This window comes from Papio anubis, chromosome 2 (assembly GCF_008728515.1).
Source record: "Papio anubis isolate 15944 chromosome 2, Panubis1.0, whole genome shotgun sequence".
Taxonomy (NCBI): domain Eukaryota; kingdom Metazoa; phylum Chordata; class Mammalia; order Primates; family Cercopithecidae; genus Papio; species Papio anubis.
In genome coordinates, this window is record NC_044977.1 from 111427918 (window position 1) to 111447648 (window position 19731).

Sequence of the window (19731 nt, forward strand, 5' to 3'; positions counted from 1 at the left end):
CATCTCTCCAACCTAGGACTTCCTTCCAAATACTAATGCCTAAAATCATTTTTAAAAATTATATATTAGGATTTCCAGTGGCAGGGTCTGGAGAAGGGGCGACAGTTGCCACGTCCAGCCGCTAAGGTGGCAAGAAGGCCCTGAAACAGCCCAAGACGCAGGCCAAGGAGATGGACTAGGAAGATAAGGCTTTCAAGCAGAAACAAAAAGAGAAGCAGAAGAAACTCGAGGAGCTAAAAGTGAAGGCCACGGAGAAGGGGCCCTTGGACAAGGTGGAATTATGAAATCTGACAAAAAGTAAGCTGTTCCTTGTGCCTGAGGTGATGGTGACCATTGATTTCATTCGTATTTAAACATCAGTATTCCCTGCCATAATGTCTTTTGCCACCTATAGCTGGAATGAAGTGTTGTCTTGGAGCCTGTTGTATATTTAAGAATAAACTTTTGTAAAAATAAAAAATAAAAGATAAAAATTATATATTACTATAGAAGATCTTGGCGGCCTTGCCTCTAGTCCCAGCTATTTGGGAGGAGGATTGCTTGAGTCCAGGAATTTGAGTCCAGTGTGGGCAACATAGAGAGACTCTATCTTAGAAAAAAAAAAAAAAGGAATTATTTAGGTATGCAAAAAGGCAAAGTTAAGAGTAAGAATTTGGTTTTTAAAATAAAAAAAAAGAAGCAAATCTACAGTAAGTTTTATTTTTAGAGCTGCTGCTTTATCAACTAAACCAAGATGAAACACTTATTCATAAGATGACAAAATTTTTTTTCTTCTTAAATTCATTTCTGAGTTAATACATATCTGACTCATTGTCACCAAAGAGGAACCTTCTTGCAGAGACTTGTGCAGCTGCCCTAGGGTCAGTCTCTACAGAAAATATACTTACCTTCATGCAGTGCTAATAGTGTAAATGTTAGTTGAAATCTGATTTTGATTATAAATAAGCTTTTTTTTTTTTTTTTTTTTTTTGAGATGGAGTCTCACTCTGTCACCCAGGCTGGAGTGCAGTGGTGCCATCTCGGCTCACTGCAAGCTCCACCTCCCGGGTTCATGCCATTCTCCTGCCTCAGCCTCCTGAGTGGCTGGGACTACAGGCGCCCACCACCGTGCCAGGCTAATTTTTTGTATTTTTAGTAGAGACGGGGTTTCACTGTGTTAGCCAGGATGGTCTCGATCTCCTGACCTCGTGATCCACCCACCTCGGCCTCCCAAAGTGCTGGGATTATAGGCGTGAGCCACTGCGCCCGGCCATTATAAATAAGATTTTATAAAAACTGACAAATAGACTAGAATTGTCTTTGCAAAAGTGAGATTTTTAACAATGAGGTTTCTGGTTTCTTGAGAAAATACAAACTCCCTAACACAGACTCATTTGCAATGAGAACGTCCATGAAACTCTCAGAAAGTAAGACGGAGCAGTGCAAATATCTGTAACAAGCAATAATGCCACAATGCAGAAAAACCAGGATTAATGTCATTCTGATTCAAAGCTTTTAAGCTTGGAAATCCATCTGACAGAAAGGATAAGAACTCAAGTTTATTTCAATTGAAGCAAAACAGGAAGAACAATAAGTAGCTAATCCTGATAATGGGAAAAGGGGGGAAAAGATTAGCTGAGCAAATGATGTTTCCTGATTGAATGAATTGGTGAAGTCTCTGGGATTCGGGTTAAATGTTGGGGCAAATTGGGTGAAGATGGGGTGGTTAAATTCACCTACCTAATTTTTGTTTATGAGATCCAACTGGAAAGATAGAGAAACTTCTGAGGCATTCATTTACTGGAGACTCTGCTCTGATTTATTTAGCAGGAAATACAATATTCACAATGAAACCTAAACAAAAGCAGTTGTGGAGCTGTTGGAAGGTAGACTTCTGATAGCAGGAATAGGAACACACCCAAGCATCAGGTCAGAAAGTTCTGGCTCCATGTCAGTGTCACCATTTACCAGCTGTGGGATTCAATATAGGAGAGTCTCAGGGGTGGCAGTGTTGCTGAAGCATTCTGGAGTTTCATTTGCACAGCAAGCACACTCTTTCCTTAGGCTGTCTAGCTACTGTGGTAGCTTGGAGGACTTGAAGATGGGGGGTTGGGAAGAGTAGGGAGGACCTGATCTCCCCATGCCTACCCCTGGCACTGCCTCAAGACCTTGAGCAAGATGCTCAATTCTCTGAGCCTAAATCTCCCATTTGCACAACAGGAATAATAATATCCCCTTACAAATCTGTTGCGTATAGTAAATGAGGTTAATTAATGTGAAGTGCTGCCTCCTAAATGCTCCATAAATGTATGTTAAATGTAAAAGATATCAAAGGGGAAATACTACAGTAGGAAATTTGTTTAAAAGCAGATTGTTTCTGTTAAAAAATTCTCAATTCTGCCCTGTTCCTAGATGAGTTTTGGTATCTATTTTCAGATATAGTTAGCCTTCCATATCTTCTGCATCCTTAGATTGAATCAACCTCGGATCAAAAATATTTGAAAAAAAATTAAAAATAATAATAGAACAATAAAAAGAATATAAAAAGTTAAAAATACAGCCTAATAACTATTTATACAGCATTTATATTGTATTAGGTATTATAAGTAATTTAGAGATGCTTTAAAGTATACTGAGTGTGGCTGAGGCAGGAGAATTGCTTGAACCTGGGAGGCGGAGGTTGCAGTGAGCTGAGATCAAGCCACTGCACTCCAGCTTGGGTGACAGAGCAAGACTCCGTCTCAAAAAAAAAAAAAAAAAAAAAAAGAGAACTAAAATGATAGCACAAGGAAACATGAAGCTGTAAAGGTAGCTCAGTGCTCAAAAGTTAACCACCTCAAAGTGAAGGAAAATTGTAAAAACCGTCACAAGTCTTAGAACTCACGCCCTACTTCCACCCCAGGTTGACTATCTCACCTGCCAGGAAAAGATTTCACTCCTAATGTTGAACCAAGCATTTTGTTAGCCTGACTCTATTTGTTCTTAAATAGATATGAAGACACTTTTTATCTGAGAGCGCATTAACTACTTACAGAAGAATGAATGAATGGAGCTCCCAGAGATTGTCCCTTAGAGCTCTGCATTCATTTGCTCACTCATTAATTGAAGAAAATTGGTGGGTACATGTGCTGTGTTAAGACTGTGGACTGTGGCTAGAATGTGATGAGAAATGAGTGAGACCCCAGGAGAGAGAGTTTGGCATAAAATAGTCATTCAATTATAAACCTCTGTATCATACAAAGTACTGTATTACATTCTAGGCACTATAAAATGAGCATAATTATACAAAGGGGAAAACCATGTAGAATGTAACTTTAATACATCATACACTCTACCTGAACTGAATTTGCTATCATTAACAATTTCACTTGACTTTCTTAGAATTTAAACGGGCTTTTGAAAACATGATTTGGATATCCAGGTCCATTTAGAGAAAATGGCTAAGGAAGTCTGAATTCATGAATCCTTTTTATCTTAAATATTCCTTGGGGTAAGAAGACGCATTCAAAATCATTCTCTTGATCTTAGAGTTTTGTTCTAAAGAGCAGGTTCTTTAATTTTTTTGTTTGTTTATGATACTGAGATTGGCATTTCTACCAACAACAAACATGTTTAGAGTAAGAGTCGGTCCGCGGGGCTCCTTTTCATCTTTTCTTACCTCCTAAATAGAGTCTGAAGTCTGGGCTATGTGGCTTGGTATCAGTTCAAAGCAATTGTTTCCCTCAAAAACTATTTGCCAAATGGATAAACCAACTGTGGTACTTCCATACCATGGAATGCTGCACAGCAATAAGAAAGAACCAAAGTGTTATGCTAAGTGAGAAAAGACAGTCTCAAAAGGTCACATACTGTATGGTTCCATTTATATGATAATCTCAGAAAGACAGAACTCTAGGGTCAGAGGACAAATCAATGATTGCCAAGAGTCATGGTAGGGAAGAGAGGTGACTATAATTAAGGCTGTAAACGGTTAAGTATGAGGGAGATTTGAGGAGTGATGGAACTGTTCTGATTATAATGATAGTTACATGAATCTGTACATGTGTTCAAAATCATAGAACTGTACACTAAAAGAAAAAAGATCCATTTTACATTATAATTTTTAAAATCAAAGCAAAGCCAAAACAAATTTGTAAGGAAAACAAGATGTTTTCCATTGTTTGTAATATCTAACAGAACATATAAGCATAAATGAAATCAGTGCAGTATGGGAGGAAGGAATGGAAAGACAGAATCTTAGATTGTTGGATGCTCATAGATTATTAATCCAGGGTTAGCAAACGTGCTTGTGGCAGATTATATTTCTGAAGATAGCTGCAATGATATGTGCCATTCAACACGTTCCTCTAGATAAGTCCGTCCAGCCTAGGGAACATGGTGAAACCCCGTCACTACAAAAATACAAAAAAAATTAGCCGTATGTGGTGGCACACACCTGTAATCCCAGCTACTGAGGAGGCTCGAGAATCACCTGAGGTTGCAATGAGCCAAGATTGCGCCACTGCACTCCAGCCTCAGTGATGGAGCCAGACCCTGTCTAAAAAAAAAAGGTCTATGTCCCTATCACATGAATTTGTGACTGCCTAGACCAAGTGAGGATGGTGGAAGCGACACTATGGGATTGCTGAGGCTAAGTCATAAAAACGCTATGCACTTCCTCCTTGTTCTCTTGGAACACTTGCTCTTAGAACCCAGCCACTCTAATGTGAGGAATTCCATGTAGGCCGTGGAAAGACCTATGTGAAAAGGAACTGAAGTTTCTGCCTACACACCTGGCTGATCTTCCAGCCAGCAGCCAGCACCAACTTGCCAGCCATGTGAGAGAGCCGTCTTAATAAGAGTCAAACTATCTGAGGCTGCATGGAACAGAGAACATGTCTGCCAAGCCCTGCCCACATTGGAAATTCATGAGCAAATTAAATAATTGTTGCTGTCCTAATCCACTAAGTTTGGTGACTTGTATGGAGCAATAGATAACTAATATGTCATCTCAAGACTCATGTTTTTACTCACTTAACAGAAACAGATCAGAGTTCCTTTTGAAAATGTGGTGTTCAGAAGAGTTCTTGGGATGGAATGAAGCTTAGAGGGCAAGAGTCCATGATTGATTAGTGAAGTCATCCCCGGACATAGTCTGAGAGATGGCACCGATGTTGTCTATTTGTCAATTGTATTAGAATTCAGCACCTTCATTTTATATAATTAAGACAGAATGCAGGCAGGGTAAGATCTGCTTAAGATCACATAGATATTTAGTACCAGAGCCAAAACCTCTAAATGAAGTCTTCTGATGTGCAGTTTTGTGTTTTTTCACTTTGCCATGTCCCTTTCCAGGGACCTGAATTCTCTGATTTCCCTGAATTCCCTGATTCCAGGGACCTGAATGACAGGACACAGAGCAGCAGATATATGCCTGCATACTTCTACTTCCCTCTCCCATGCCTGTGACAGACATCATTGACACTCTCCTAAGGTCACTGGGATGCACTTGGATGACAGATTCCAAATTGCCATGATTGATGAGAACCTGAGTGGAAATATACAAAAGCTATAACTGATTTGTATCACGAGTGTCAGAGGAGTACAGCAAAGGTGACTCAAAGTACAAACTGTACTTTGGTATGGAAAATGCACTGTGTGTGAGCAAGAGGGAATGCTTTAGGCATGACTATTCTGTATCAAGGATGCCTGTCTGAAACCACACAGACCGACTGACTTCTCAGAATCTACTAGGGAATTGCTTCTCATGTCCTTGGGGAACTGTGCTATAGATCCTGTTAGATAATTTCCATTTAATATTTTATTACTTATTTTGTTGTAGGTGAAAGAAAATCTGTTACTGTAGTTATGATGTTGTATGTATATAATTTGGCTTCATTTCAGACACAATAGAATTGGAATGCATACAACACATACAGGGCAGTGCTGAAATGTTGGACACTTTAGTGGCTCTGTTCTTCACGGTGTTCTTGGCATCGTCTGAGAGCAAGGTAGGCTCAGAAAAAAAAAATAGACCATTTCTAGGGTAAAACTTAAAAGCAGGATATGCAAACCTATGGCACTATGGACTACAGCGTAGCTCACTGAGTACAGCATTCAGACTCACCCAAGAGCAGAGCTTCTCTAAACTTGATCACAGTGAAGCAAAACACCCTGCAAAAGCAACTGTAACTAAACTCCTAGAAAAACAATGATCACTTTCTCCCCTCCTACCATTCTGACTAGTGTATGGGATGGGGTGAGGTGGGGTTATTTGCCTAAAAAAAGTAGCCAAGTGCATTCACTTATTTATTTGTTTGTGGAGTACCTAGTAAGTGCAAGGTGCTCTGTTAAACACTATGGGGGAACACAAAGATGAAATGGACAAGGATTTTGTCTTCAAAGGTTCTCTAGCAGGGACCCCACCATGCTCTCTTAATAGAGTAGGATTTGAGAACATGGGCCTAATGAGTCAGAAATCTAATTATCAACCGGTGGCACCCCAACAAGAGATCATGGGGCTTAATCCTTAGAAGTAGGATACATCTCTACAATTGTCTACACAAACCAGCAGGCATCAGAAATGTTAACAGCATGCCCCTTCACCTTTCTCTCTACCTCCCTTCCCTTTCTCTCTCTTTCATTATTCATGGATTTCATTATCACTGGAAAAATTGTGAATTGCTGGATCACTTAGATGCATTACTATCCTCTTATGAAACTATTCCTGATGATGAAATTCTTTTAATCAGCCCCACTTTCAGAGTTTCATATAGGCTTGTCCTTTAACAAGTAAGTTTTTTTTTTTTTTCCAGAAAAATATGCAGCAGGTGTGGCAAAACAGAAATACAATATTCTTGGAAGTAGATTTGTTTGGATAATAATTAAACTTTCCTTTTTCTGTACTTGGACTTTCTTCTTCTAGTAATTTCTTTGTCTACATTAAATTTTCAAGAAGGTTGACGTTATCATTCTTTTAAACTCTTCAAAAGACAGTCAAATTCTTGTTACATCTTTTCAGGTTTTTTATCTTTAGGAGCTGTTCATTTATATTTCCCCTAATCTTTTCTGGAATAGACTATCTCATTGCTTCCCACTGGGTTTTCCTAAATACCAGCAACTTGTTTTTCAACAAATAATCTTAACCCAACAACCACCTCTCAAAGCTTTATAACATCTGGTAAATGCTAGTGCACGGGAACAAGGCGGAAAAGAACCTAAGGAAAGAATATGGGGCCGGGATCGGTGGCTCATGCCTGTAATCCCAACAGTTTGGGAGGCCAAAGCGGGCAGATCACCTGAGGTCAGCAGATTGAGACCAGCCTGGTCAACATGGTGAAATCCCGTCTCTAATAAAAATACAAAAAATCAGCCGGGTATGGTGGCTTGCTCCTGTAATCCCAGTTACTTGGGAGGCTGAGACACAAGAATCGCTTGAATCCGGAAGGTGGAAGTTGCAGTGAGCTGACATCACACCACTGCACTCCAGCCTGGGTGACAGAGTGACTCTGTCTCAAAAGAAAGAAACTGCACTCCAGTCTGGGTGACAGAGTGGCTCTGTCTCGACAGAGAGAGAGAGAGGGAGGGAGGGAGGAAGGGGGGGAGAGAGAGAGAGAGAGACAGAGAGAGATAGAGAAAGGAAGGAAGGAAGGAAGGAAAAGAAAGAGGGTTTTGGAGTTGATCCAATCTGATGTAATGCAAGGCTCTGCCAGTACCTTGGTGACTCTGATAAATTAATCTTACCAGGGCATCAGTTTGCTTATCTGTAAAATGGGGATAAAATTCACACTTCAAGGTAATTATGAGGATTAAGTACAGTATAAGAAAGCAGAGAGCATGGTCCATAATAGCCACTCTTTTAACAATTTCCCTTTGCTTCCTCCTAGAAACGACAATGATAAAGCTCAGGATTTAATCATTAAAACATAAATAGTTACAGATGCAAAACACTCATGTCCCAACTAGCTCTTCTGACACTTTGATATGCAGAATATTTGGCATTTTTCCTCTTTCTTCTTAATGGAAAAGTGCTCTTAATATTAGTAAAAATGAAAATTTTGGGGGGAAAATGATTCACAGTTTCTTTATCTCTGGATAAAGAAAATAGAAACAGCTGTTTCTATTTTTGTCACGGCCTGGCTTTTATACAAACCGGTCACATTTTCTCCACAGTCACAAACAGGTTGTGCTTATCATGGCATCACCTCTTTCAAGGGACTAATAGATTTATTCCAGGTGATAGTGAGAAGCAGCTAGAAAAGGAGGATTGGAAGGCTGCGGGGGTGTTAAAGTTATCTGATGATACTGTTCGAACCTTTCTCCGGCACAGAAACTCCACAAAGAACTCCTCTGCAGTTTTCGCTACCCAGGGCTGTTTCTTTAAATTGTTTGACGTCAGAGAAGGAATGCTATAGCAACAGTCTGTCAAACTGGAATTAACTCCGAAGAAAAATGGGGGTGGGGAGAGGAAAAATGCTCCCAGGCGGTACTGACTTTAGAGGAAGCAAATTGGATAGATGCATTTATTTTATGACATTTTAAACATAAAACACCCAGATAAATGTGAGAAAGAAAAAAAAAAACTCGATTGAGATGCATGTGGTGTTTAACTCATGCAGAGAAGAGCGACTTGGCAGGGATATCTGGAAGGCCTTCCAGTTTTATCAACGACAATAGGAACAATAACTTCCAAGTATTTGGAGGCAGGCTTCGTGCAAACATTACTTCATTTAATATGCTTAGCACCTTTATCAGGCAGGTATCACTATCCTTATTTTGGCGATGACGAAACTTAAGCCCGAGACGGTACACGGTCCTACAACTAGTGATGGTAGAGCGGGGAATGCAACGCAAGGTTGTGCGACTCTGGGCTTCAGTTTACTTTCTGACATTTAGAATTCCAGAATGGGAAACCTAAACGGGACCTTTGGGGTCTTCTAGCTCTGCCCTTCGATCCTGCTCACCAGCAAACTGGCGCCTGTCAGAGCCGGAAAGGAAACTGGCCACGCCACTTAGACGGGCGCTACTTAGCAGCGTGCCCCAGCGCCGCACCAACAAGAAAACGAAACTGCCCGGGAAGGAATGTTTTTCTTCTCCTTCGGGCAGGAAACGAGAGAGAAAATAGGAAGCAGAAGCTGCGCGCGGCTCCCGCTCCCTTCGCCCCCCGCCCGGGCTGCGCGCGCTCCGAGGGTCTGCGCGCCCCCGGCACGTCCCCGCCGGGCCCGCGCGCCTCGTGCCTCGTGCCTCGCGCCTCCAGCCACGTCCCCGCCCTGGCTCCGGCGCGCCGCGGAGTTGGCTGCTGGGCGGTGCGGGACTGGGTGTGGCCGGCGGTTCTGGTTTCGGCGGTGCGCTGGGCTGCGCTCTCCCCGCGGGCTCCGCGCTCCAGGAGCTGCTGTGCGCTCAGCGGACCCCGGCAGCGCGCGGTCGACGCGGGCCCGAGCTCCCTCCAGGTAGGCGGCGAGCTCGCGAGCGGCGGCTGGTTGGTGTGCCCGGCGAAGCGATTCCGGGCTTCTCGCAGAGACGTGGGGCGCCGCGAGCCACTCCTGCAAAACGGGGCCCGGGTGACGGTGCGGGGCAGGATGGGTCCCTCCTGGCTCCGGGACTGAGGGCTCGGGCGGCGGACGGTGCCCGGGAGGGACGGGGAGGGCGCGCCTGGGTCGCGCTCCGCTGCTGCGCGGGAACCGGCCTCACGACCGCCGGCGCAGGCACTTCCCGGGTGGTCCAGATGGCTCGCCCGGGGCAGCGAGGAACGGTCGGCGGTCCAGGTCCTCCAGACCCCCTGGGTTTCTCGTCACTCCCCGAGGCCTCCTCCCAGGAACTCAGAGTACGAGCCCGTGCGTGCCCCCAAAATAGCGGGTATTCGGGACTGCCCAGGAGGGCTATTGGGTGGAGAGCGCTGGGAAAACTCATAAAAGTTCTACGCTGAGTCCAAAATTAGTCCAGTGGTTTTGTATCTGATTTATTTTGGGAATGATATAATGTCCAGAGTTTGGGGATGGGAGGGGATTAATGAATTTTGAATACTTGTGAGTTCAGTACAAGAAAAAGTGTTTTCCTTTTCTCTCCACCTTTTTCTACTTCAGAACACAGATGATTGCCATATACTTTGATATGTATTCCTATTCGCTAAGGGAAAACTGAATTTTCAAAAGTTTAAAACCAGGCTTTCATTTGTTTATATAAGCAATACTTTGTTATTTTGCATCTCCTTGTCTTCCCTTTTCTCCCTCTCCTTCCCTTTCTCTTTCCATAAAGGATGAGGATGCATCTTTCTCCTTCTCAGCCACTGACAAAGTAGCTTGGCGTGTGGATTAGCACTTTATCGGGAAGTTTTCTTAACACGTTCAAAATTTAATTGTTGATTAGAACTTTTATTATCAGTCCATCTCAGTGTTGCAAACTGAGTTTATGACCATTAAGTACATCTTCTAGGACAGAGATAGAACACACGCTGCTTATTTAAGATGGGAGGGAAGTCATTTCTAGTCGGAGAGGAAAACGACGGATTAGGTGCATTTAAAATTGTGTGCTTTGAGTCTCTGCCATTGTTCATTTTAATACTCTTCAGTGTGGTGCTTTTGGTTTACTACTGATCCTGGGCTCTGAAAATTTGCTGTATATTTCAATATGTGGTTTTAAAACATTTTAAGATTTTCCATGTTGCTTTTTGGTTTGTAGATGAATTTGAAACTGAAATAGAAACTTTTAAAATGTCTTATTGAACTTTGTCAACCTTCTGTATATACTTTTATGAAACTGATTAATACAGCTTTTGATACATTTAGGTTGGTTCATCTCTTTGTGGGCCTGTAGACATTATTTAGGAAGTTATTCCGAGTCGTTGGCCTTTGTTAACCTGTAGAATTGTTTCTTTTAAACAATTGGCATGTAAGTACTCAGCACATACTTTTACACTTTAAAAATAGACTCTGGGGCAATTTGAAAATTAAGAATTGGAACTAAGTGTTGGACATTTTTCTGCCCTTACCAAATGCTGCCTGAGATGGTGTGATTTCTCTTAGGCGTGTTATTGAAGTCAGCTGGCTGTGTCATCAGTTTCTTTACCTTGCTGACTATTTTAATCTGCATCTGTTATGGACTTATTTATTAAAATATTTCTTCTGGGCTGGGGCAGTGCTGCAAGTTATTCTTCTTGTATCTCACAATAACACCCTTATCTACTTCCACAGGTAAGGAAACTGAGGTTTTAAGTAACTTGGCAGTGGTCATGTAGGCGTTAAGTAACTCAACTGGGATTCGAAGCAAGACCCCTCTGCTTCCACAGTCCATGTTCTTTCCCCTGTGCCATATTAACTTAGTACCAGGGCATTAGGAGTGACCCTCAATTACTCATTAGCATGTGTATAAAATATCCAAGACATCCCAGAGACATGTTTGTTTTTCCAGCATGATCATTATTGTCCGTCCATGTTTTTATACAACTTCTCACATCAGCCATTCTCTTTTCACCATGCTACTCCTAGTTAAATGTCTTGTTCCAAGTTCAAAACCTCCCTTTTGCCAGGGCACAGTGTATCCTATTGATATTAACAGGTAGTGATGGTTTAATTATTTTGATAAAATAATAATGCCATTTTAATGTGGGTTCTCTAGAAATAGAGTTATAACTAATTTGGAAGGTTACGAACAGGATGGCAATCTGTTTTGGGATATGAGAACCCTTTATATCCCTCAAATTAAACCAGGCGATATTTTGATAGATATTTCCCTCTGCAATTTATCATACTCTCTCCTGTGTCTTCAATTTGTCAGTTACTACAGAGTCATTTGCACTATTTTACAGTCTGTCTCCCATTTTAAAATAAAATTGTTTCTTGATCAGTGTTCTGCTTCAGTGACTGCCTCATTTCTTTTTATTTATTTATTTTTATAAATAGAAGCAGGATCTCACTGTGTTGCCCAGGCTGGTCTTGAACTCTTGGGCTCAAGCAGTCCACCCACCTCAGCCTCCCAAAGTGTTAGGATTACAGGCGTGAGCCACTGCGTCCGGCCCTACCTCTTTCTCTACCTCACCTTGAGGAAGCTTAGTTTTTTAACAGCACAAAAATAAATACAGGAGCAATAACCAGAAACTAATTAGTTAACTACAGGCACTGGGTAGGAACTGAGTAAACGGGAACAACAGAAGGAATGGCGTTGCTCTGAATATACCTTTTTGCATAGTTTTGAGTTTTGGAAACTGTTAGTCTTTTTTATGTTCAAAAATAAAATTAACAAGATGTGGAGAGTGGGACTCCAAAACTGAATACAAACAGCAACAACAAACCGTGTATTTCTGTGAATAACATAAACTCCCAGAAGAAAGAAAGAAAAAAAACCCAAGTAAGTTTTGAGCACAGGATTAAAGATTAAAGAACTGAAAAAATAATCTTGAACTCTGTGTACTCTGTGTAGTAGGCTATTATTTATATGGTAGAGGTGTAGCAATTCTGAAACTATTTTGTGTGTGTTACAGGATTGAGCAAATGGGTCAATTCATTGATATTTTGGGAACTGGGATTTTCAGTGAGGAAGAAGATAACTAAAAATATGAAACAGGCCTGGTGCGGTGGCTCACACCTGTAATCCCAGCACTTTGGGAGGCCGAGGCAGGCGGATCACAAGGTCAGCAGATCGAGACCATCTTGGCTTACACGGTGAAACCCTGTCTCTACTAAAAATACAAAAAATTAGCTGGGCGTGGTGGCGGGCGCCTGTAGTCCCAGCTACTCAGGAGGCTGAGGCAGGAGAATGGTGTGAACCCAGGAGGTGGAGCTTGCAGTGAGCCGAGATTGCGCCACTGTACTCCAGCCTGGGCGAGAGAGCGAGACTCCCATCTCGGAAAAAAAAAAAAAAAATTGAAACAGAAGAAGGCAATGAAGAACTCTTGATTTTGGATTGGAATTAATGGTATCAACATGAACTCATGATTAAAATATATATTCACATATGCCTACTTGCATCTATTTGCTAGTTCTGTCTAATTAAAGGGCCCAGAAGCAGTGACATTCTAGGTAATTAATTTGGATTCAGGCAATGTTACTTCAGGCAAGTGCCACACAGTCTCAAATGATCTCTCCAGATTAACACCAAGGGGAAAATAGTAGCTTCACAGTGGAGAAGTGTGGCAGACACTACCTTAACCAAGGGATCAAAGTTAGCATCGCCAGTAGTAGCATAATCATGTTGTTCTTGCTGTGTCTGAACCGAGAACATCATTACTTTTCTGTGGTTTTTCTAAAATAACCAGAATTTAATCACAAGGAAGCAGTTGGGGGACCTTTATTGAGGATTATTCTAGAAAGTAACTGCCTTGTAATCTTTAAATATGTCAGTATCATGAACGACAAAAGGTAAGGAACTATTTCAGATTAAAGGAAGTTCAAGAGACATGGTAATTAAATAGCATGCATAATCCTGGATTGGATCTTGGCTTGGAAAAAAAAAATCATTTCTCTAAGAACATTGTTAGGGTATTGGCAAGATTTAAATATGGAGTAATAGCGTTGTATCAGTGTTAAATTTTCTGAATTTGATCATTGTTCTGTGATTATGTAAGATAATGCGCCTGTTCTTAGAAGATAACACAATGAATTGTTTAGGAGTAAAAGGTCAAAATGTTCTTAGCTTACTCTCAAATGGATAGACAATAATGATTCCATATAGAGAGAGACTGATAAAGCAAATATGGTACAAGTTAGCAATCTAGGCGAAGGGTGCAAGGGTGTTCACAGTATTACTGTTTTCAAGTTTAAGATTTTTAGAATTGAAAAGTTACAAATAAAACTTCAAACAGTAACAATGCAGCTTTGCTTCAAAAAGAAAATCTTTGAAAGACTCCACATAGGCTGCCTCTCCTCCTTATCTGCCATCTTCTTCTGAACCCACTCCAGAGAGACATTATTCCTCCTACTTCATGAAACAGTCCTTCTCCAGGTCACCAGGGATGTCAGTCTTGCCAAACTGGATCTTCAGCCACATTCGATACAGGCAACAGATAACTCCTTTCTTATCAAAATGTCCTTTCCCCTTGGCTTCTGGGACACTCGCTCTCTCTGATTTTCATCCTGCCTCATTGGCTACAGTTTCTCATTCTTATCCATCTCAGTAAATGGTACCACCATCCACCAGGTTGCTCAGGCTAAAAATTCTAAGAGTTATCCTCATTCCCCTATTTCACTCATCCTAAATCTGTTCCTTCAATAGCAAGTATTATGGGCTCTACCTTCAAAATCACTGCAGATTGGACCATCTTTTTTAAAAATTTGATTTGACCATTCCTATCACCTACACTGCCACCACCACTCTTGTGTCAAACTGTATTCTTTCCTGGCCTGGATGACTGCAGGAGCCCCCCAACTGGTTTGTCAGCTTCCACTCTCTGTCTCCCACCAGCCAGCATGAACTTTAAAAGGGGTAAATCAAAGCAGGTTATATCTCAGTCATCAGAACCCATTATTGTTAGATAAAATAAAAATGTTTTAGCCAGGCATGGTGGTGCATTTCTGTGGTCTCAGCAACATGGGAGTCTGAGGTGGGAGGATTGCTTGAGTCCAGGAGGTCAAAGTTGCAGTGAGCCATGTTTGTGCCTGGGCAATAGAGTGAGACTCCATCTGAAAAAAAAATCAGGATTTTTTTTTTTTTTTTTTTTTTTACCATGATCAAGAGGCTATGACTGGACTCTGGGGCACCCTTCTAGTCTCCTCTGCTGCTCTCTGCTGTGCTCACTCTGTTCCAGCCTCGCCATTGTCACTGCGGTTGGTCCAGCATGTCGGGTTAGTTTCTGCCTGGGCCTTTGCTTGCTGTTCTGCCTGGAATGCTTTCTCGCAATTAAGACATGGCTCATCCTCTCATTTCATTCAGTCCTTACTTAATTTATACAAAAATAGCCTTCCTCCTCACCCTCTAACTTCTTGAAGTTCTTGCAGTTTTTTTCTTGCATATGACTTATCTGTACTTAAAATTATGATGTGCTTTCTTGTTTATCTCCTAGACAAATACAGAACAAAGCACTATGGCAATGGGAAGTTTTGTTTTGTTTACTACTGACTCTCTAGAGCCTGGAATATGTTTGGCACATGGTCAGGACTCAGATATTTGTTGAATGAAGGAACGAATGCATGAATTAATATTTGCTGTATCTTAGCTAATGCTGTTTCAAATACAGAAGACGGTTTCCCGAGAATCTGACAGTATTAGTGCTATGTAAGGTGTTTGGTGATGCTGCTAAAGCTTCTCTGAAAGCTAACAAGTTACCAACTTTGTGTTTCACGTTGTCACCTTTCTTTTGTATGCCCTCTGGTGGAGTGATAATAATAAGCGGCAAGCGAGTAGAATAGGTCGAGAAGAAACTAAAAGGCAAGAACTTAGATCACAAACTGGATAATTAACTTAAAAAAATAGATTTGAAAATTTTAATTTTAGTTAAGCCTCCTGAATAATTATAATAAGATTAGAAAGAATGAAAAGAAAATGAGGCACAGTTAGATTTGAAGAGATATCTGGCTTAGGATGAAAAAATAACCTATTGCACACACCCAAAATGTTTGGATTACTTAAAATAATTCCTGCTTAAATATACTTCTGTCCCTTAAAGTATTTTAATATTTTTCCATCTTTGGTTCAAAGACCTCTTTCTCTCAACCGTAGTAATCATTTCAGTGAACCTTTATTGACTTTACCATGTGTCGGTTAATGTACGCAAGTGGTGAAGCCAGTGTTCAGACTCCAGCAGTAGAGGACCAGAGACAGTGCGCTCAATCATCATGCTTCACTACCACCTTTGTGCTAATGTCCTGTGGATGGTACAGGGACTGGAGAATTTCCTTTAGAGCAATAGTTATGGACAGAAAAATGCTTGGTAAGTTCACAGTGTGTATTCCTCAGTTCCATTTTCCAGTATGTTTATAGAGAGCCCTTTCTTCCAGAATTGCTGAAAGATGTGTTATCTTTTTTGAAATAGAAATCACATGAAATGTTTCCACACTCAGGTGCTACTGACTTGCTAAAATAATATAAAGTTTCTCTTAGTGTACATATTTAATACTTACGGCAGTAACAGCTTCATTGTTCCCCCACTTTTGGCTTTAGCAGGGTTTGTTCATATACTGTATAGTTATTACAAAGGAAATTTAGTATACCTTACTGGGTAAGGACAAACTCCCACTGAGATGCTTATCTTACTTGCAGTAGGAAACCTCCAAAAAAGAATTCGTTCAGAAGATATCATTATTCTTAGTATCTTTGCAAGTCAGTACTTAGAGCACTAACAGCGTCTTCTTAATAGCTGCATAATATTTCATTGTATGAATGCATCATATCTACTCTCCTATTTACATTTTTAATTTTTTGTCATATAAACAATTTGCTAATGAATATCCTTAAACATTAATTCTTAGCTATCAAAAGTGTTGGCCAGTTGCAGTGGCTCACGCCTGTAATCTCGGTACTTTGGGAGGCTGAGGTGGACAGATTACTTGGGCCCAGGAGTTCAAGACCAGCCTGGGCAACCTGGTGAAACGCCATCTCTACAAAAAAAATACAAAAATTAGCCAGGTGTGATGGTGTAAGCCTGTAGACCCTGCTACTTGGAAGGCTGGGGTAGGAAGATTGATTGAGCCCAGGAGGCAGAGGTTACAATGAGCTATGATCATGCCATTGCACTCCAGCCTGGGTGACAGAGGAGACTTTTAACTGCCTTTAAAAAAAGAAAGAAAGAAAGAAAGAAAATACATAAAATACTCTTTGTAGAAGCCTTACTGTTTCTACTCTCTTTTAGCTTGTCATGAATTTTCAGCTATGGAGAAATTGAGGAAATCTGCTTTCTTTATGGAACAGATTCTGTCAATTTCTCTATAGCTGAAAAAAGGGAGAATACTACTTTGGGAGGGACAAGATGAGGACAATGGCCCCTATGCCCAAAGAGCTAATAATCCCTAGGCTCTTATATAGAATTTTTAATTTTTTTTTTCTGGCAGCACTTAGCAATGGCTTGACTCAGTTTTTTTCTCCTTATTTTTATATTCAGTTTTTCAACAAACACCTTTACCCAGAAATTGTTTAAAATATGAAAATTGGTCATTTACTACTTGGTAATGTGATAAAAACCCAGTAAGGCAGCTTAAGCTGAATGAGGTTTTATGTCTAATTGGCATGTGACATAAATTATATACATTGTGTTTAGGATAGTTAAAAAGGCTTACGGTGGCTTGTTTTCATCAGGAAATAATTTAAGACATTCTAGAATTCTGCAAATTAAATTATGTGTGTATGTATATATGTATGTATGTACTTCTTGAGACAGAGTCTTTCTCTGTCACCCAGGCTGGAGTGCAGTGGTACGATCATGGCTCACTACAGCCTTGACTTCCTAGGCTCAAGCCATCCTTCCATCTCAGCCTCTTAAGTAACTGGGACTATAGTTGCATGCCACCGTGCTGGCGAAATTGTGTATTTAAATGGGACATGGTAGGCAGTTAATTACTTGAGGAAATTGAAATTTGTCAACAAGGGATCTTAGTTATCTGCATTACTTATTAAATGGGGCTCTAGGGAAGCTGTTGAGAGATAAACAAACAAACAAAAAAACAAACAAAAAAAAACCACCCTGAAAAATGTGATCTCCTTGCCATGTGATCTAAAAAACAAGAAAACTTAGTATTTAAAAATTTTAAACTTAGATATTAGTTTTCATGGTTTGTGTTAACCTTTACTATGGAAGTTAAAATTTATGAACAAGAGATTTCATTTGGTTCATTAATTACTGAGTGTATCATCAGGAAAACTTTTTTGGGGGGAGAAAAAATGAAAAAAACCACAGAGACTCTTTGCTGTAAGACATAAAGAAGGTAGAGATATGTTAGTATGTAAATTTCATTCATGTTTATGTGTTGACTCACTTTTTAATGCAAAAAAATCTCCACAAAGATTTTAGAAATGATGATGAGACAGATTATGAGAGGATACTGAAGAATTGGGGGGATTGTGTGTTCCCTTAAGGCATTGAAGAGCAGTCGTGGTATATCTGATAGAGAATGTTGTAGGATAAAAACATCAGTAGGAAAATCAGCAGTAGAACAAAACTAAATGTGACTAAATGTAACTAAAAATGAATATTCTGTTCAAACTGCATGGTAGAGAGAAGACCCTTTGAATGATAGATTCTGAGAACATTCGTAGTAGGGGTAGAGAATTGGGGATGGGATGGAATCCCAAATAACTTGAGTTATTAATTAACTGCTAATCTAAACCTGAGACAGTAATTGTATAATATTTTGGTAAATAAAGTGTGATCCTGAGGTAGCAGAGATGGATACCAGCTCATCTCAGAACAGTATCACTGTAAGTACACTTGCTCGTTAACTAAAACTTCTAAATTTTATCTTATAGGTAGGCTTTATGGCTTTGTTAAGATAAATGAAATCTATAGTGAAAGACACTGGATGCTGTATTCTATTTCTACTTATTATTGGTAACTTTAAGATATTTTACCTTTTTTTTTTTTCTGAGACAGAGTCTCACTCAGTCACCCAGGCTGGAGTACAATGGTGAGATCTTGGCTCACTGCAACCTCTTTCTCCCAGGCTCAAACGATTCTCAAGCCTCCCCAGTAGCTGGCATCACAGGCGTACACACCAGTCCTTGCTAATTTTTGTATTTTTAGTAGAGATGGGGTTTCACCATGTTGGCCAGGCTGGTCTTGAACTCCTGACCTCAGGTGATCCAACTGCCTCAGCCTCCCAAAGTGCTGGGATTACAGGCGTGAGCCACCGTGCCCAGCCATATATTTTACTTTTATTAAAGCTGTGAGCATATGGAATTGTAGCTACCTTTCCATGACTATGTTAATTGCACAAGTTACATTTTGTCCTATGTAGCTGAGTTAGCAAATAAGCTAGATGGTAATGCTTGTGAGGCACTCATAAACATTTGTTGGATGAAATTCTGATATTCCCAGTTGTCATATTCTAACCCTTTAATGGTGGGATTGATTTTTAAAATTTTTGTATGTAACCAAGAGTAATATATAACCAAGTCTGGTAAATTTAAAGGGTTGTTTCTGGTAAAACAAAAGCAAGTTATGTGACTTTAAAGTGATACAAGACTGCCAGGTATGGTGGATCACACCTTTCATCCCAGCTACTCAGGAGGCTGAGGTGGGAAGACAACCTGAGCTCAGGATGTCAAGACAAGCCTAGGCAACCTAATAAGGACCCTATCTCTAAAAAAAAATTTTTTTAATTAGCTCGGCACGGTGGTGCATACTTGTAGTTCCAGCAACTTGGTAGGCTGAGGTCGGAGATTGTTTGAGCCACTGAGTTCAAGGCTGCAGTGGTGAGCAAGGATGGCAGTGCCACTGTGCTTTAACCTGGACCACAGAAAAAGACGCATCTCTTAAAAAAAAAAAGTGACATAGGACTGTGTGACTTGGTAACACAGAGATAACCACATGTGGTCGTTAAAAAAAATCCAAGAGATGATAATGCTTGAGTGGTCATGTAAGAAAAGACAGGCTAAGTGTATGATTTAAAATTTACATAATCATAATTTATGTTTTTAATATTTAGTTCACAAAATCTTAGAGTACTAAAACCAAGAGGCTCCTCTTAGAGAAGGTAGTTTTAGGACTAAGTAAAAGGAAATGCCCTGCTATTTTACAGAGCTGATGGTAAATTTATAGAACTTGTTACTTTAAGAAGTAGTACAGGAGAAAATATAAGCATACTAAAAATGGGTTCAGTGAATTCATGGACAATAGTTTCAAAACGTATTGTG

General features: G+C 40.4%; 1 protein-coding gene across 1 annotated transcript in view; it reads left to right on the forward strand.

Annotated features, from left to right (window-relative positions):
- The first annotated feature begins 9162 nt into the window (after positions 1–9162).
- The window catches only part of GNB4 (G protein subunit beta 4), a 58264-nt gene continuing 47695 nt past the window's right edge, over positions 9163–19731 (forward strand). The window contains exon 1 of the mRNA XM_003894802.4: positions 9163–9407. The gene's annotated coding sequence lies outside the window, so the exon portion shown is untranslated. The remainder of the gene's footprint in view (positions 9408–19731) is intronic.